Here is a 19,559-nt window from a genome sequence, read left to right as displayed (position 1 = left end):
GCAAGCTTGCTCTCTGCTATATGATAACCTTCAAAGTACTGGTGGGCAGCCAGTCTGGCTTCCTGGTCCTGCCATGTATTCCAGCTACTCTTCATGTCACATGGTTTGAAGTCTCTTTATAAAGCCACCTTTTTGTTAACCCACTTCTGGGGGTATGTGGCATTAAATAATTCATCCTTCACAAGACAGGTGTTAGACTGACAATAGGAGTATGGGAGGTCTCTTACTCCCATTTCCTGGATTCCACACTGCAGTGAGGATAGACTAGGACCACATTAACATCACCAAGTGATGGGAAGGAGTGGAGGGAGGATTATTTAACATTAAATAGTAATATATTGGATTATAAAGAATTCAAAAAATATTAAGAAGAAAACTGAATATTACCTATAATCCTACCATCTAAAGATAAGCACTGCTAATATCTTATTATCTCTCCTCTAATCTTTTCTCTGTACAAATATATATATAATTTAAAAATAAACTTTAGAATCAAATTCTGAATACTTATTAGATTCAGGAGCATACCCCATGCCATTAAGTAATTCTTGGAAATATTATTGGTGATGGTCCATGCTGTGGCTGGATCCTAAATTTTTAAATCACTTTTTTTTTTGTTTTTTTATTTACTTTTTTAAGACAGTGTCTCACTCTATCACCCAGGCTGGAGTGCAGTGGCACGATCTTGGCTCACTGCGACCTCTGCCTCCCAGGTTCAAGCGATTCTCCTGCCTCAGCCTCCCGAGTAGCTGGGATTACAGGTATGCACCACCATGCCCAGCTAATTTTTGTATTTTTAGTAGAGATGGGGTTTCACCATGTTTGGCCAGGCTGGTCTTGAACTCCTGGCCTCAAGTGATCCACCTGCCTTAGCCTCCAAAAGTGCTGAGATTACAGGCATGAGCCACTGCTGTCAGCCATAAATCATGTCTTTATTGTCAAACACTTAGGTTTTCTCAAATTTTTGAGAAAGTTTAAACATTTTTAATAAAGATTGTTTATAAATCTTTATTAAAATAAAAATTGTTTAACAAAATGTTTAAACCACAGTTTAAACATTTTTAATAAAGATTGATAGAAATAAGACTAGAATGCTTTGGGAGACCAAGGTGGGTAGGTCAAGAGAAAGAGACCATCCTGGCCAAAATGGTGAAACATTGTCTCTACTAAAAATACAAAATCAGCTGGGCATGGCGGTGCACACCTGTAGTCTCAGCTACTTGGGAGGCTGAGGCAGGAGAATCGCTTGAATTCGGGAGGTGGAGGTTGCAGTAAGCCGAGATCACACCCACTGCACTCTGGCCTGGTGATAGAGTGAGACTCCATCTCAAATAAATAAATAAATAAGGATTAGAAATCAGTAGGGTAAGAACTTTTTAAAATTATTTTGGGCTCGCACAAGAGTAAGGACTCTTGTAAGGTTCTTGCATCTTCTTAGCAAATTCCAGCCCAGAAATGATTTTGTCATTTATTCTCCCTTCCATAGTGTATGAAGCTCTGGTCTTATCGCTTTCTGCTCAGGATTAAGTATTGCAATTTTTATACTATAATCAATGTGTTAGGAGCAAATGGTATTTTAAGTTGTATCCATTGATTATTTATAAGTTTTTTTTAGGTTTGATGAAATGATATTTTATTAAATTTTATTTTAACTTAGATTTAGGAATACATGTGCATGTTTGTTACATAAGTATATTGTGTACTGGTGGGGATTGAGTTTCTAGCATATTTGTTTCCCAAATAGTGAACACTGTGTCTATCAGATAATTTTTCAACCCTTATCCACCTTCTGGAGTCCCCATTGTCTATTATTTCCATCTTTATGTCCATATGTACCCATTGTTTAGCTCTCACTTATAATTGAGAACATGTGGTTTTCTGTGTCTGAGTTCCTTTACTTAGGATAATGACTTCCAGCTTCATCCATGTTGTGACTAAGAACATGATTTCATTCTTTTTATGGCTGTATAGTATTCCAAGGTGTATATATACCACATTTTCTTTATCTAGTCAGATGCTGATGGTCACCTGAGCTGGTTCTATGACTCTGACATTGTAAACAGTGCTGCGATGAATACACAAGTACTGGTCTTTTTCAATATAATGATTTCTTTTCCTTTGAGTAGATACCCAGAGGGGACTGCTGGGTTGACTGGCACTACTATTTTTAGTTCTTTGAGCAACCTCCACACTGTTTTCCATTGAGGTTAAACTAACTTAGATTCCCACCAACAGTGTATAAGCATTTCCTTTTCTTCATATCCATGCCATCTGTTGTTTTCTGACTTTTTATTAATAGCCATTCTGACTATTATAATATGATATCTCATTGTGGTTTTAATTTGCATTCCTCTGATGATTAATGATGTTGAGGATTTTCGCATGTGTTTGTTAGCTGCTTGGATGTCTTCTTTTGAGAAATGTCTATTCATGTCCTTTGCCCAGTTTTTAATGAAGTTGTTTCTTTCTTGTTGAGTTGTTTGAGTTCCTTGTAGATTCTGGATGTTAGTCATTTGTCAGAGGCATAGTTTGCAATTATTTTCTCCCATTCTATAGGTTGTCTGTTTACTCTGTTGATTATTTTCTTTCACTGTGCGAAGTTTTTTGGTCTAAGTCCCTTTTGTCTATTTTTGGTTTTGTTGCATTTGCTTTTGGGGTCTTCATTGTAAATTCTTAGCAATGTCTGGGGAGCTATTTCTTGGCTTTCTTTTAGGATTTTTATAGTTTCAGGTCTTACATTTAGTCTTTAATCCACCTTGAGTTAATTTTTGTGTATGGTGAGAGAGAGGGGTCCAGTTTCATTCTTCCGCACCTGGTTAGCCAGTTATCCCAGCACAATTTACTGAATAGGGTGTCCTTTCCCCATTGTTTATTTTTTGTCGACTTTGTCAAAGATCAATTTGTTGTAGGTATGTGGCTTTATTTCTAGGTTCTCTATTCTGTTCCATTGATCTATGTTGACAAAACAATTTTTAAATTGAATAAATTTGGTTCCTCTATGTGACCTCCATTGATTTTAGAGGCAAATGGCACCTAGTTTCTCTTATAAGTTGCATTCCTTTGATTATTAGTAAATTTGAACATTTTTAGTTCATTAAAACAGGTTTTAAATGGAGTAAAATTGATTCGTTTACTATTTTATTCCTAGTGTGTTACTTTCATAGATTAGAAAAAAAAATTACTGATATGAAATTCTAAAGACTGAAAGGTATGGCTTCTCTAGGCCTGATTGTAAAGCTCCCATACCTACTTCACAGGTCAGTTTTGAAGGAGCAAATGGCATGTAACATGAGGTGGCACTTGAAGCTTTACAATCACATGCAAGCAAGTGTCCCTATCTTCCTCTTTCTGTCTCTGACAGCTCTCCATCTCTTTCATCTTTGTTCACAACCATTGGACATGATCCCCAGATAAGGAAAGGGTATAGAGACGTCTACTTTCTCAGGGTTGTGAAGGGGGCATAGATTTTTCAGGGCTTTCAAAGGCTGATGTGAATATTGTATGAAACACATCAAAGATATCTGATTCTCCTGCCATTTAAATGATTTGAGCCAGCCAGTAAATACCATTAATTAAGGATCCACTCTAATCTAAGCCCTGAAACAAGCATTATGGGAAGCACTTAGGGCTAAGGCAATAATGGAGAAAGGGAAGTCACTGCAGAGAGAAGAGACAGTGGGGCTGGAGAACAGCAGTAACAAGAGCCATTGATTCTATTTCCCTCTTGCATCCTAGGTCTCATTTCTTGGTGCCAGGTGAAAGGAGACTATAAAACAGCTAGTCTGCGTTTCGTTATGTGTTAAATCACAAGATACTGTTTAGAAAAACTTAAATTAGGTCTCTACACCTATACCAAAATAAATTCTAGATGAATTTGTCATCCAATAAATTTTAACAAATGTCTTTTGTACATCTACTGTGTACCAGTTGCTAGGTTAGATTCTTAAAATGCAAAACTGATATGGTTTCTGCCCTCCACGGAGTGTACAATCTAGTTAGGGGTGCCGATATTAAATAAGTAGACAAATTATATAACTACAATTTTTATTTTTATTTTTTGAGACAGTCTCACTCCATGGCCCAGGCTGGAGTGCAGTGATGCAATCGCAGCTCACTGCAACCTCTGCCTCCAGAGTTCAAGCAATTCTCCTACCTCAGCCTCCTGGGTAGCTAGTATTATAGGCACACACCACCACACCTGGCTAATTTTTGTATTTTTGGTAGAAATGAGTTTTTGCCATGTTGGCCAGGCTGGTCTCAAACTCCTGGCCTCAAGTGATCCACCTGCCTCAGCCTCCCAAAGTGCTGGGGTTACAGGCATGAGCCACTGAGCTCGGCCTGTAACTACAGTTCTTGATAAAAGTTATAAAGGAAAACAATAGGATGCTAAGAGAAACCTTCTTTAGGTTATATAACCAGGAAAGACTTCTCTAAGCAGATGGTATTTACTTTGAGATTTGAGGAATGAGAAGGAGCCACTCAGTTGAAGAGTAAAGGAAGATCATTCCAGGCAGAGGGGGCAAGTGGTAGGAAGACCATGAGAGTTGACAGAGCTATAAAGAAAACACAGATAAATATTTTTACAACCATGGAACAGAGAAGCCCTTTCTAAATGTGATTCCAAAAAAAGCTGGAACCACAGTAGTCAGATGACATCAGAATTTTTAAATTCTTCATGGCAGAAACCACATAAAACTAAAGACAAATGGTAAACTGGTAAAAATCATTATAACTTGAATGTCAACATATTATCATCTTTACTAGATTGAAAATACTTATAAAACCAAATATCAGAAAATTAATACTCCCAAAGAGGGGAAAAAAGGTCAAGCAAATTCACAAAACAAGAAACACAAATAATCAATAACATTGGAAATCTTCTTAGCTCTAGTAAATAGAGACATAAACCTGAAAACAATAATGACATACTATTTTTTACACCTGAGATTGGCAAAGATTTAAAAGAATGGTAATTCACAGAATCAAGGAGAGTGTGGAGAAGCAGGTATTCTACTGTCTGCTAGTTGGAGGGAATGTGTATTGGTATAAGGTTTCTAGAAAACAGAGAACAAAAGCCTTAAAAAATACACGTACTCTTCAACTCAGCAAGTCTCCTGCTAGGAATTTGTTTTAAGGAAGCACTCTCAGTTCTGCAGAAAAATATAACTGTCAGGATGTTCATTACAGTATATTCTATTATGGATTGAAATCAGACAACCTCAGGAGACTATATTCATACGATGGGATACAGTGAAATTCTTAAGAAGTATTTTGTTAAATTTATATTTTATTGACATGAAAATGCGTTCAAGACGTTGAATAGAAAAGTGCAGCTTACAAAACAGCACTTTCGATAGGGCTGCATTTTGTTTTAAAATATCGTATATATGCTGCCCAGACGAGCGAACAATACAGTCAGGATGGCTAAAGGTGACCCCAAGAAACCAAAGGGCAAGATGTCTGCTTATGCCTTCTTTGTGCAGACGTGCAGAGAAGAACATAAGAAGAAAAACCCAGAGGTCCCTGTTAATTTTGCAGAATTTTCCAAGAAATGCCCTGAGAGGTGGAAGACAATGTCCGGGAAAGAGAAATCTAAATTTGATGAACTGGCAAAGGCGGATAAAGTGCGCTATGATCAGGAAATGAAGGATTATGGACCAGCTAAGGGAGGCAAGAAGAAGAAGGATCCTAATGCCCCCAAAAGGCCACCGTCTGGCTTCTTCCTGTTCTGCTCAGAATTCCACCCCAAAATCAAATCCACAAACCCTGGCATCTCTATTGGAGACGTGGCAAAAAAGCTGGGTGAGATGTGGAAGAACCTAAATGACAGGGAAAAGCCGCCTTCCATCACTAAGGCGGCAAAGCTGAAGGAGAAGCATGAGAAGGATGTTGCTGACTATAAGTCGAAAGGAAAGTTTGATGGTGCAAAGGAGGAGGAGGAGGAGAAGGAGGCGGCGGCGGCGGCCGCGGCGGTGGCGAAGGATGAATAAAAAACTGTTTAAAAAAAAAATACCGTATATATGCATAGAAATGTCCTTAAAATGTTGACAATGGATTTCTCTAAGCAATGAGATTACATGTAACTTTCACTTTTTTTATCTTTATATGACCTTTTTAGAATGAGTGTGCATTCCTGTTTATACTATGAAAAATTAAGCTGTTTTCTTATTGAGATGAGTACAAAGTGAGTCATCCCAGTCGCCTTAGGCCAGAAGGAGCTGGAAGAGGATCCCGTCTATTTCGCTTCCTGGGAGCAGGCCTGTTTGATCCACATCACCAGAGCCCTCCAGAGCCAGGCTAATCCCTACGGGAGGCGATACGCTCCACCAGGGCCTTTCTATCCCTGGTTTAGACACAGTCGCCATCCACATAAGCCCCCTGCTCAATGTTGCCTCTTTTCCTGGGAAACAAAGCTCTTTGCTGCTCTGATTCATCACCCGGTTGGAGGCCGAGTCAGCGCAGCTCAGACGCAGGTGTCTGGGGGGTGACACAGCGCGACACCGCGCCTCCAGAATAAGGGCAGTTCTTCCGCCTTCGAGGCTGTGAAATGTCAGGCGTGATTAGAAAGGTCACTTGTCTTGACAGCTCTCTGTGCTTCCCGGAGAGCAGCCTTCCTGCTGGGAACATTCTTAATTGTGCTTCCTGCCGTGGGGTCCCTGTCTGCTCACGCCCCTTTCTAAAATGGAGGCCCTGTCTTCCACCCAGTTCCTTCTGAACCCCGGAGCGCGGGGTGGGGGGAATGCCGAGGACTGCAACATCTCGCAAAAACAGGGCAGCTCTCTGATTCAAGGAAAGAGATGAAAGGCGAATTTCTAGAAAGGAGTATTGCATAGCGGAAGAAGGAAACTTCATTCTTGGAGAAATGAAATAGGTCCACAGTCCTGGGAAATGGGAGGCAGAAGAGGGGTGTGGCGACAGGGTCAGAAGAACAGAGGCACAAAAAGTTGGCTTACCCGCAAGTCCCAAAATCATACCAGTAGAGTCAGGAACTAAGAGTAGTGTCAGGGTACTAAGTAAAAACTGAACACTGAGGCAGAAGTTACTAAGCTGCTGTGCACTTCTCACCCCAGCCCCAGAATTTCGGATTCTGCAGGTCCGAGCTGTTGTCCAGAAATCTGCATTTTGTTTTCTGTTTGTTTGTTCGTTTTTTGAGACGGAGTCTCACTCTGTCGCCCAGGCTGAAGTGCAGTGGCAGGATCTTGGCTCACTATAACCAACACCTCCTGGGTTCAAGCGATGCTCCTGCCTGAGCCTCCCAAGTAGCTGGGACTACAGGCACACGCCACCACACCCAGCTAATTTTTGTATTTTTAGTAGAGATGGGGTTTCACCATGTTGGGCAGGATGGTCTCGATCTCTTGCCCTTGTGATCTGCCCACTTTGGCCTCCCAGAGTGCTGGGATTACAGGTGTGAGAAATCTGCATTTTGAAAAAGACACCCCAGGTCATTCAGAAGCAGGTGATCTGTGCACCTGACTTTGAGAAGCCTAGCCTAAGGAATGAGGAGAGACTGACTAGTCACTGGGCACATCAGAGGGATCCAAGGGGGAATTCCTTAAATTTTGCTCAATGGGAGTGGGTAGGAACATCTGAGGAATCTAAGGGTAACCAGCATGGGGGTGAGGTGGGAGAGGGGACTGCCTGCAAGAGAGGGAAAGGATGAGCCATCTCCAACCTTCTAGCCTCTTCAGCCAAGTTGGTCTGGAAGGGGCTCCTGAACCTGCCCAGTCCAAGCCTGATATGAGTAACTCCCACCTCCCGAAGCCATACTCTTTCACTGGTGTCTTTATAGAGGACCTGCTCTCCACTGATACAATGCTGGGCAATTATCTTATGGCCGAGCTATTGGTTGGTAGTGTTATTTTCTTATCTCGTAGAAGTTTTTGGGGTAGTGGGGATATTTTTGTGTATATTTAGTTTTTATCATGTCTTGTCAGGGAAATGCAGCAGGAAGGTTGGGCCCTAAAACATTATATCCAACTTTCCTAACTCCCTGTCCTCCCATGAGGAGCCAATTTGGGTGCTCCATATGCAACTTCAGCTTCCTAATCTTTTTTTTTTTGAGACAGGGTCTTGCTCTGTCACTCAGGCTGGCATGTGATGGTGCAATCTTGGCTCACTGCAACCTCTGCCTCCTGGATTCAAGTGATTCTCATATCTCAGCCTCCTGAGTAGCTGAGATTACAGGTACAAGCCAACACGCCCTGCTAAGTTTTGTATTTTTTAGTAGAGATGGGCTTTCGACATATTGGCCAGGCTGGTCTCAAACTCCTAACCCCAAGTAATCCACTGACCTCGGCCTCCCAAAATGCTGAGGTTACAGGCATGAGCCACCTCGCCTGGCCCCTAATCCTTTTAAAGCAAATTTCTTTTATACCTCTCTATAAGCAGGTAAAGTAGAGAAAGGATATGTCCAAGTCGTGTGGTAATTATGTGAAGGATATGAATGGAAGGGTAAGCAACAGACATAGAATAGAATTCTGCAGTTCCAGGACAGTTTGTGCTGAGAGAGGACAATAGAAAGATTTCAGCCATTGCGCCAGCTGTCTGACACTGAGAAGGTAAAGGGAGTCGGTGTTCAGATTACTAGAAAAACAAGAGTTCTGCCAAACAAATGCAACCAGCGCTTCCCAGGCTGATCTTTGATACAAGCTGTGGAAATGACAGTGTGTTGCTCATTGCGGAATCTTTCCTTCTTACAGCAGGAAGCTCGATTCAAGTCACCAGCAAGAAAACAGAGTGGCCTTCATGTCTTTACTCTTAAAGTTCTGCAGGTTAGCGTCTTGATCTAAGTTTTCCTTACGTTGGCACAGGTCATCCTTAAATGAATGTTACAAGGGAAGCAGGCAGTTCCTCACCATCTCTGATGAGCAAAATGGAAGGGAAAGGGAGCTGAAGCAGAAAGCATCCTTCAACGGGCAGATGAGTGCCCCTCCCTGGTCAGCCAACTGCCGTAGGGGATCGGGATGTAGCAGTGAACAAATCAGACACAGCTTTTGCTCTCGGGGGACTCATTTCAGCAGGACAAGATAGACTTTAATAAACAAGTACTTTCAAAATATATATGGGAGAGGTCATCAGTGCTATGAAGATAATTAAATCTCAATAAAGGGATGGAGAGCAATGGAAAGTACCAGAGGGGTTCAGGGAAAGCCTTAGGAGATGAAATTTGAGCAGAGACTGGAAGGAAGTGAGGGAGTGAGCTGTGTGAATATCAGAGGGAAGATCAGACAGAGGAGTGCAAGTTCACAGGCCCTGAGGTAGGAGCAGGCTGATGTGAGAAAAGGGGCAGCCATCAATGAAGAGAATGGCAGGAAATGAAATCAGAGAGGTGCCAGGGGCTCCACTGCTCAGGGCCTTGCTGTCATGGTGGGACTTTGGATGAACTTACAGAAAGCGCTTACGGCTAAAGAGATTCACCTCACGCCCAGACTTTAATGATGTGACTAAGAAAAATCATCGAAGCTACTTCCTTAGGGATTTTAAAGACAAGATTTCATAAAAGGGACACACAAAAATGAAAGCAGTCTATGTTGGGGAGGTAGGATTATGGATTTTCTTTTTTTCCAAAAGAAATAATTTTTTGATTGCTGCAATACTTCTGGAATATGAAATGTATTTACCTTAAAACAAACCTATCTGCCAGCGCAGTGGCTCACACCAGGAAGAGGCAGGTGTGACCACTTGAGGTCAGGAGTTTGAAACCAGCCTGGCCAACACGGCGAAACCCCATCTCTACTATAAATACAAAAAGTAGCCAGACATGGTGGCGGGTGCCTGTAATCCCAGCTACTCGGGAAGCTAAGGTAGGAGAATTGCTTGAACCTGGGAAGCAGAGGTTTCAGTGAGCCAAAATTGTACCACTACACTCCAGCCTGGGTGACAGAGTGAGACTTTGTCTCAAAACAAAAACAAAAACAAAAACAAAAAACAAATCTACCACCACAGGAGCAATGGGTAGAGGGTGCTTCTATATCCTCAGAGCTTGGAATTATATCCAATGCACAGCAGACACTCATAAATGCTCGTGGAATCACTGAAATGAACTTCTTGAGATGGGTTACATGTTCTGCCTAGAATAAGAGAAGAAACTCACCAGGCCCTACCTGAAGCAGCCCAGTATAATTCTTGATTTATCGCATTCTTAGAGTTTTGCAATTTCCAAATTATTCATGCCCTATGGAAAGTTTGATAATTAAAGAAACACTATGGTTTTGAGCAAAGAAGCTATAGAATTTTTATTGGCCTCTTGGGAAACATAGTAAGCCTCCTTCAGGCTCTGGACTTTCTGCTGAAACTGGCAATGGGAGAAACAGAATTAAATAAGGAAATATACACTAGAAGCTGGGATTTTTTTTTTTCTTGTTTTTGAGACAGAGTCTCACTCCGCTGCCAGGTGTCAGGCTGGAGTGCAGTGGCACGATCTTGCCTCACTACAACCTCCACCTCCCGGGTTCAAGCAATTCTCCTGCCTCAGCCTCCTGAGTAGCTGCGACTACAGGCATGTGCCACCACGCCTTGCTAATTTTTGTATTTTTAGTAGTGACAAGGTTTCACCATGTTGGCCAGGATGGTCTCGATCTCTTGACCTCGTGATCTGCCTACCTCGGCCTCCCAAAGTGCTGGGATTACAGGCGTGAGCCACCACGCCCAGCCTAGAAGCTGAGATTTAAGTCCCCAGCCCATCACTCACACTGCTTCCTTCCGCAAGGACTGAGATGCCAACCTTCCCAGGCTCACTACTCTCAGGATAACGGAACTAATACTCCCAACTGCTTGGCCTACTCTCACAAACAGCACTTGCCATTGTCATCTAGAAAGACACATTCCTCATCAGAGCCTTCACTTGCTGCCTGGCTGGTCCTTGATATGTTCCTCCAATCTGGAGGCTTCCATGAGTTTAGGAGCTGAATCATTAGTCAGTGCCCTGGTTGGGTTTTTCTTCCTCTCCCAAGTGGGATGGGTAGTGTCAAAGGGAGAATAAAAATCCGCTACAGAACTACGATGACTGTAAGACACAAAGATGTATTTAGGGAACATAAGGGACTCATTATTAAACAAACCCATAAACTATATCAGCTGTTAAGGTATTCCTCCTTCCGTATTTTCTGAGAAGCAAATAAAAAAGGAGGATGCCATGTATTAACTCTTTCTGACCCAGTTCTTATGAGTGCTTTATTCCCTGTCTCTCTTATGAGGATCCAGTTTAGTGAATAATAAACACTTAAACACTGACTGAGTCCTTATTAAAGGCAAGGTCCTCTAATAAGCATTTCACATTACTTAACTCATTCAATCCTTTGGGGAAGGTATTATTACCCCCATTTACAGATTGAAGTAACTGAGGCTTCGAGACATGAAATCATTTGCTTAAAATCACACAGCCAGCAAATGGACAACCCAGGTTTAAAACAGAGGTCTACTCAATTCCAAAGCCCATGTTTTAAGCCACCACCCTATTACGCAGCCTCTCAGAGCAGATAAGGATGTACAGTCATAGCCTCTTTTTTTTTTTTTTTCTTGAGATGGAGTTTTGCTCTTTCTGCCCAGGCTGGAGTGCAGTGGTGCGATCTTGGCTCACCACAACCTCTGCCTCCTGCATTCAAGCGATTCCCAATTCTCCTACATCAGCCTCTCAAGTACCTGGGATTACAGGCATGTGCCACCATGCCCAGCTAACTTTTATGTTTTTAGTAGAGACAAGGTTTCACCATGTTGGCCAAGATGTTCTCGATCTCCTGACCTCATGAACTGGCTGCCTCGACCTCCCAAAGTGCTGGGATTACAGGCGTGAGCCACTGCACCTGGCAGTCCTTTTCCTTTAAGTAAGATTTTGGAAAACTTCTCTGAAGTTGAGTAAGAGTGAAGAAGAATAATGATGTTGGAATGCCAGAACTATAATATACAGTTCAAAACTAGAATGTTGGAGTGAGACAAGAAGTTCTCTTAGCCCAGGAAATAGGCTTCCTACTGTCTGTAGGAAAGTCTTAACTCTTCAATCAAGACTCCAAGGCTTCTCACAATCTGGACTAATTACCTCCCACCCATTCAATCAGTCAAACAAATATTAAATTAGACACTGACTATGTGCCAGACAATAGGAATGCAATGGTAAATACAAGTGGAATGGCCCCCACTCTCATGAAGCTCATCATTTTGAGGTGTATGGATATATATACAATTAATATAAGTATATCAATAACATCTAAAATAACATGAAACTCCAGTGGTGTTAAGTTCAATGCAAGAGAGAAATGTGGTGCTGTAGGAGGGGATTGGTCTGTCCCTGAAGGAGTGATGCTTAAGCCAAGATATGAATGATGGCTAGGAACCGAGCCAGCAAAGAGGGGAGGGAAAATGCTAATGGAATCATCCACCCATTCTGTCCTTTCTCTCTCTCAGCTTGCCATAGTGGAAACCTGAATCTTCTGAAATGGAGATGGGCAATACAAACAATGGATCCTTCGGGTGTCCTCCTTCCAAGCAAATGTAGCCCTGGGAACACTGGGAGTTTTGTTCATTGAAAAGAAAGAAGAGACAAGGTGACTGGTGTTACAAAATCAGAATAAGGACGTTGGTATTTTATCCTCCGATATGTCAGTCTTCTGGACTTCTTGGTTATGCTGCTAATCAGGCAGGACAGCCATTGTCCCATATACTGCATTTGTATGACTCAGAAAAAGATGCCCATTCCTCCAGGAAGAACCAGCATTGGGCATCTAGCTTGAGGAGGAGAGCATGGGCTCAATTTCTATTGCAGTGACTAGCTCCTCCAACCCAAACCAGCTACTCTTGTCCAGTGAACAACCTGAACATCCACACATGGTGGACCTGTGAATAGACCTTTGTTTTACAAGTTGCTGTGACAGAAATGGCTGTGGGGCCAGGCGCGGTGGCTCAAGCCTGTAATCCCAGCACTTTGGGAGGCCGAGGCAGGTGGATCATGAGGTCAAGAGATCGAGACCATCCCGGTCAACATGGTGAAACCCCGTCTCTACTAAAAATACAAAAAATCAGCTGGGCATGGTGGCGCGTGCCTGTAATCCCAGCTACTCAGGAGGCTGAGGCAGGAGAATTGCATGAACCCAGGAGGCGGAGGTTGCGGTGAGCCGAGATCGTGTCATTGCACTCCAGCCTGGGTAACAAGAGCGAAACGCAGTCTCAAAACAAAACAAAACAAAAAAATGGCTGTAAAGTGAGGACTAAACTGACTGCAAGCATTGTGCACAATGATGTATACTGAAGGGTGTGTGTGTGTGTGTGTGTGTCTGTGTGTCTGTGTGTCTGTGTGTCTGTGTCTGTGCGTATGTCCTGGTAAATAAATAAGAATTGCTAAAGATGTCTACAGAAGTTCAAGGTGGGTAATAAGAATGAGAACCAACAAAGGCAGCATCTCCTAAAATGTGTTTACCAGGACGAACTTACCAGGAGAGAATGAAAAAGTAAGAGGTGGACTTCAAGTCATTAGGAGAGAAGAAAACTAAAACCAGGTGATTGACCCACTGGTGATGAGGTACCCGGAATAATTGGAGAATTTGAAGGCTGGCTTGGGGATCCCTGGAATCTGGCCCAATCCTGGTTTACAGCAAATGTTATTAACTAGGGAGTACATCAATGATTTTCAGAGGAATCTCTGAACCTATAGTATTATTTTTCATATATGTGTGCATACAGTACTTTTGCTCTGGGAGGGTCTTAGCAGTCATCAGATTATCAGATTAAAAACTGGTCTCAGCCGGGTGCAGTGGTTTACGCCTGTAATCCCAGCACTTTGGGAAGCGGAGGTGGGCGGCTCACCTGAGGACAGGAGTTTGAAACCAGTCTGGTCAACATGGCAAAACCTTGTCTCTACTAAAAATACAAAAATTAGGCCAGGCACAGTGGCTCACGCCTGTAATCCCAGCACTTTGGGAGGCTGAGGCGGGCAGATCATGAGGTCAGGAGATTGAGACCATCCTGGCCAGCATGGTGAAACCCCATCTCTACCAAAAAAAAAAAAAAAAAAAAAATAGCCAGGCATGGTGGCATGTGCCTGTAGTCCCACCTACTTGGGAGGCTGAGGGGGGGAATCATTTGAACTGGAGAGGCAAAGGTGGCAGTCAGCTGAGATGGCCCCACTGCACTCCAGCCTGGCAACAGAGCAAGACTCCATCTCAAAAAAAAAAAAAAAAAAAATTAGCTGGGTGTGGTGGTGGGTGCCTATAGTCCCAAGTACTCATGAGGCTGAGGCAAGAGAATCGCTTGAACCCAGGAGGCAGAGGTTGCAGTGAGCCGAGATCACGCCATTGCACTCCTGTTGCCTGGGTGACAGAGTAAGACTCTGTCTCAAAAACAAAAACAAAAACGAACTGGTCTCAACATATACAGATGACCCGGCTGGGAGGGTCAGAGTGCATTTTGTTGAAGATAGAAACATCATACTGTAAGATGCCCTGTCAGAAAACAAAGCTATTTACTATTAAGGCCAAGAAAGTTGTAATTTTTCTTGGAAAGAAGTTACTAATGCCTCAGAAGAACCTTTTTCCTCTGTACGAAGTTTGATCACCTTGCCCGTAAAAATCCAACAATAGCTCTCTGAGTGGCTTGGGTTTTCTCAATGAGTGTACCTAGTATTGAATAAGCAGAGTGTGTTCCTCAACAGATGTTCAAACTGATACTCTAGTAAGTTATATTTACATTCTCTCAACCTCCTTAAGTTTATAGTAATTAATTTTCTCCTTTTTTGCAATCATCCAAATGAGTGGGTGAGAATCTGGACTCTGGAGTCTGTCAATCTGAAATGCAAGATATGGCTCTTCCAGATACCAGTTGGAGAGGTTGGCATGTAATTTTATCACCCAGAACTTCAGTTTCAGCATTTGGTAAAACGGAGATAATGATAGTGTCTACTCTATAAGGTACTGTGAGGATCAAATAATCCAACGAATCCATGTAAGGAACAGTGTTTGGCATATACTAAGTGCTGATACAGGTTAGAATGAGACTTTACTCCCTGCCTTTAAGGTTTGTTTTTTCTTTGTATTTTTCAAAAATCAAGATGTAATTTACAAACAGTGAAATTCAGATTTTAACTGGATAATTCAATACATTTTGACAAATCCGTGCCTCTTTTGATAAAAGCCTCATGCCCTTCCTATTGCCTATATTCTACAACTTTTTGTTTTCTAAATACTGGATTATATTACAATATACAATCTGTCCATGAAAAATCTTTACCATCTCCTCCTTCCAGCAAACAGATTCTATTTTTTCTTTCTTTTTCCCCCCTCATCTTAAAGTCTGCTTCTACAGGTTCTAAAATAACTCCTCCCCCACCCCCAGCCAAATTTAAAACCTAGAAGGACCTTGGTACAGTCATTTTGCCCCTTTCCTGCATCCTGGAAAGTCTATGGATAAAAACCACTTGGTTTTATTTTTAGATCTCCAGGGAAAGCTTTTCTACAACCTCTCTCAGTCACCTGTTCCAGTGCTTAGCAACACTTAACTAGAAAGCTCTGCCCCTGTGTGTCCCTGGCTTTTAAATGGATAATAACCACTAATTTTGATATAATGCTTTAGAAAGAGCCATGAAATGAGATCAGAAAGGAGGCAGTGTGGAGTAAACCTAATGCCACATAAATTAGTGCATGTGTGTCCTTTTTGAGAACAGTGAGATTTGACCCAACTGAGATTGTGCCCAGGCAGAGGGTAAGCACTACGCAGCTCTGCTCTCACTCTTCTACAGGTGTGAAATTGTGTCTACGGTCACCAGATCTTCAGATTTTCTTTCCAGGCAAAAAGGCAGAAATTATTATTTTTATGTGAAATATTTTTTATACATTGGCTTGCTAAAAAATAAAGGAAAGAAAGCAAGAAAGCTCTCTGTAGGTCAAGAAAACATGTCTGCTGCTTACACATAGCCCATAAGTCAGTTTAAAATCCCTGTTGTAGTTTATATGTGCTTTTACATCTACTACCTTATTTAATCTTGAATATACCTGTAGGACAGGTAAGGTCAGGAGGTGTACAATCCTGATTTTTTTTTTTTTTTTTTTTTGAGACGGAGTCTCACTCTGTCACCAAGCTGGAGTACAGTGGCACAATCTTGGCTCACTGCAACCTCTGCCTCCTGGGTTCAAGCCATTCTCCTGGCTTGGCCTCCAAGTAGCTGAAATTATAAGCACACGCCACCATGCCCAGAAAATTTTTGTATTTTTAGTAGAGATAGGGTTTCACCATGTTGGCCAGGATGGTCTCGATCTCTTGACCTTGTGATCTGCCCAACAATCCTGATTTTAAGAGAAAAAAACTAAGGCTCAAAAATATGAAATAATTGTTCAAACTGTATATCTGGCAGAACCTAGGACTTATGGTTCTGTTTCACTGTGACTCCTGCTACATCCCAGTTTTGCCCTCCAGGGGTCCTTAGAGCCCTTGTTCACTTCTTAGTGAACGGAGACATCACCCAGAGTTTATCAGTTGTTTATGGAAAATTCAGGAAAAAATGAGGGGCAACTCAAAGAGTAAATTTGGGTAAAATATAATAGAATATTGGTTGCACAGAGAAATAACAATGACATCTTCTGGGGGACTGAATATTTGTAGAATTAAAAGCTATGTTAGACCAGGTATGGAGGCTCACACCTGTAATCCCAGCACTTTGGGAAGATGAGGTGGTTGGACCACCTGAGGTCAAGAATCAACACTAGCCTGGCCAACATGGCAAAACCCCGTCTATACTAAAAACACAAAAATTAGGTGGGCATGGTGGTGGGCGCCTGTAATCCCAACTATGCCGGAGGCTAAGGCACAAGAATTGCTTGAACTGGTGAGTCAGAGGTTGCGGTGAGCTGAGATTGTGCCTGAACAACAGGAAAGGAACACCGTCTCAAAACAAAAACAAAAACAAAAACAAAAAACAAGAAAACCAAATAAACAAACAAAAATAAAATTTATGATAAAAATAAAAACACGCAGAGGTAGCTGACAGATTTAAACTTTCTAAGGTCTTTGGATTATTTCAGAAATGGGAAAAGTATCAACTTACATTGGACCATAGTAAGCAAGGATGGCCACTATAAGAAGAATAAAAGAATATATAACTGAGAAGCTAATACAGGGAAAGACACTGGATTAATACAAAAGAGGGCAAGAAAGGAAAGAAAACATCATAAAACCAGTAGGACAAATGAGAAATCAGAAAACAAATAGAAAGATAGTATAAATGTAACTGTATCAGTAATTACATTACATGTAAATGAACCACTTCAATGAAAATACAAATACGGTCATGCTAGATAAAAAAATAAAAACACAGGCCGGGCGCGGTGGCTCAAGCCTGTAATCCCAGCACTTTGGGAGGCCGAGGCGGGTGGATCACGAGGTCAAGAGATCGAGACCATCCTGGTCAACATGGTGAAACCCTGTCTCTACTAAAAATACAAAAAATTAGCTGGGCATGGTGGTGCATGCCTGTAATCCCAGCTACTCAGGAGGCTGAGGCAGGAGAATTGCCTGAACCCAGGAGGCAGAGGTTGCGGTGAGCCGAGATCGCGCCATTGCACTCCAGCCTGGGTAACAAGAGCGAAACTCCGTCTCAATAAATAAATAAATAAATAAATAAATAAATAAATAAATAAATAAAAATACAACTATATGTCCCTTAAATAATAAGGACGCACAAGGTGGAAAGAAAAGGACTAGGTCCAGTAGCTCACACCTGTAATCCCAGCACTTTGGGAGGCCAAAGTAGAAGGATCATTTGGGGCCAGGAATTTGAGACCAGCCTGAGTAGCATAGTGACACCCCTGTTTCTACAAAAATAAAACATTAGCTGGTGTGATGGTGCACACCTGTAGTCCTAGCTACTTGGGAGGCTGAGGAAGTGGATTCCTTGCCTCAAATTTCTGTAGTCCAGGAGTTTGAGGCTGCAGTGAGCTATGATCACTCTACTCCAGCCTGGGCAACAGAATGAGACTGTGCCTCATTGAAAAAAAAAATGCCTTGTAAACACTAATCAAAAGAAAACTGTGTAGTTATACTAATCAGACAAAGTAGATTTATAGCATGAAGCACTACCAGAGAGATTGATGCTATAATGAATGAATATAGTCATCCACTTTATAATGACAGTGTGATAGTGTGGTCAATTTTTTCATTGATAATGATTTCATAATGGCAATATGATCAATCAGGAAAATATCACAATTATTGGTTTATATGTAACTTTCATATAACTAAAAGTATATAAAACAAAGGGTTAACCAAACTAAAAGGAGAAATAAATAAAGCCACAATCACAGAGGAAAATTTTTACCACATCTCTCTTAATAACTGACAGAATGATCAGACAAAAAATTAGTGAGGATATGAAAGATCTAAAAAACAAAATTGACACAAACTTGACCTATAGATATATACAAAATACTGTTTATAATGATGACAAAAAGTATTAATTCATTCTTTCCAAGTTTATATGAAATGTTTCTCAAATTTGAACATATATTGTGCCAAAAACCTACTTCTAAGAGAATCCCAAGACCTGAAATCAGTCAGACTTTTCTCTGAGTATGTTAACTTAAACCAGCAATCAATAATAAAAAAATCCCAAAATAGCACCAAATATTAAGAAATAAATTTCTAAATAATCCATGGATCAAAGAAGAAATCACAGTGGAAATTTTCATCCTCGATAATGAAAATATGACATATCAAAAATGTGTGATACAATTAAGGCTTTACTTATATCTTTATACATTTATACTAGGAAAGAACAAGGCTGAAATTCAAGAATCTAAGTATTTATTGAATAAGTTTTTAAAAGAATGGCAAATTAAACCCAAAGTGAGTAGAAGGAAGGGAATCATAAAAATAAGATCAGAAGTTAATGAAATAGAAAGCAAAACAACAAAAAAAGAAATTAATGAAATAGAAAACAAATGCATCTTAGAGAAAGTCAACAAAGCCAAAACTGGGTCTCTGAAAAGACTACTAAAAATGAATTGACCTCTAACAAGACTCATCAAGACAAAAAGAAGAAAAGCACAAAATACCTATATCAGATATTAAATTCACTACAAACCTTTCAGACACTAAGAAGTTAATAGATTATTACACATCCTGATGCCAAACATTTTAGAAAATTTAGGTAAATGGAAAAATTTTTAGAGAAGCACAATTTTAAAAATATTTTAAAAAATTAAAATCTGAATGGCTGTGTATCTACTAAATCAATGAAATGTATAATTAAAAATCTTTACACAAAGAAAACTCTAGGCTCAAATGGCTTCACTGATGAATTATCTCAAATATTTAATAAATAAATTATACCAATATCATGCAAACTCAAAAAATAGAGAGTATTACATTCTATGAGGCCAATATAATTTGGATATCCAAATCTGGCATACATGAAAAGGAAAGAAGATTTTGGTCAATCTCTTTCAAGAATGTAGCACAAAAGTCCTAAACAAAATATCAGCAAAGTGAATCCACTGACACATAAAACAGACAACATATCAGGACTAAGGAGGTTTGTTCAAAAATACAAGAATTATCTAACAATGAAAACCAATAAACAT

General features: G+C 40.9%; 1 protein-coding gene and 1 pseudogene across 1 annotated transcript in view; one reads left to right on the top strand and one right to left on the bottom strand.

Moving 5' to 3' along the window:
* MARCHF4 (membrane associated ring-CH-type finger 4) overlaps nucleotides 1–19,559 on the bottom strand; it is a 110,493-nt gene that overhangs the window by 51,260 nt on the left and 39,674 nt on the right. The window lies entirely within an intron of this gene.
* LOC104650997 (high mobility group protein B3 pseudogene) lies at nucleotides 5,401–5,990 on the top strand (annotated as a pseudogene).

The sequence above is a fragment of the Saimiri boliviensis genome, chromosome 5, assembly GCF_048565385.1.
Source record: "Saimiri boliviensis isolate mSaiBol1 chromosome 5, mSaiBol1.pri, whole genome shotgun sequence".
In the NCBI taxonomy this organism is placed as follows: domain Eukaryota; kingdom Metazoa; phylum Chordata; class Mammalia; order Primates; family Cebidae; genus Saimiri; species Saimiri boliviensis.
This window is presented reverse-complemented; position numbering and strand designations above follow the sequence as displayed.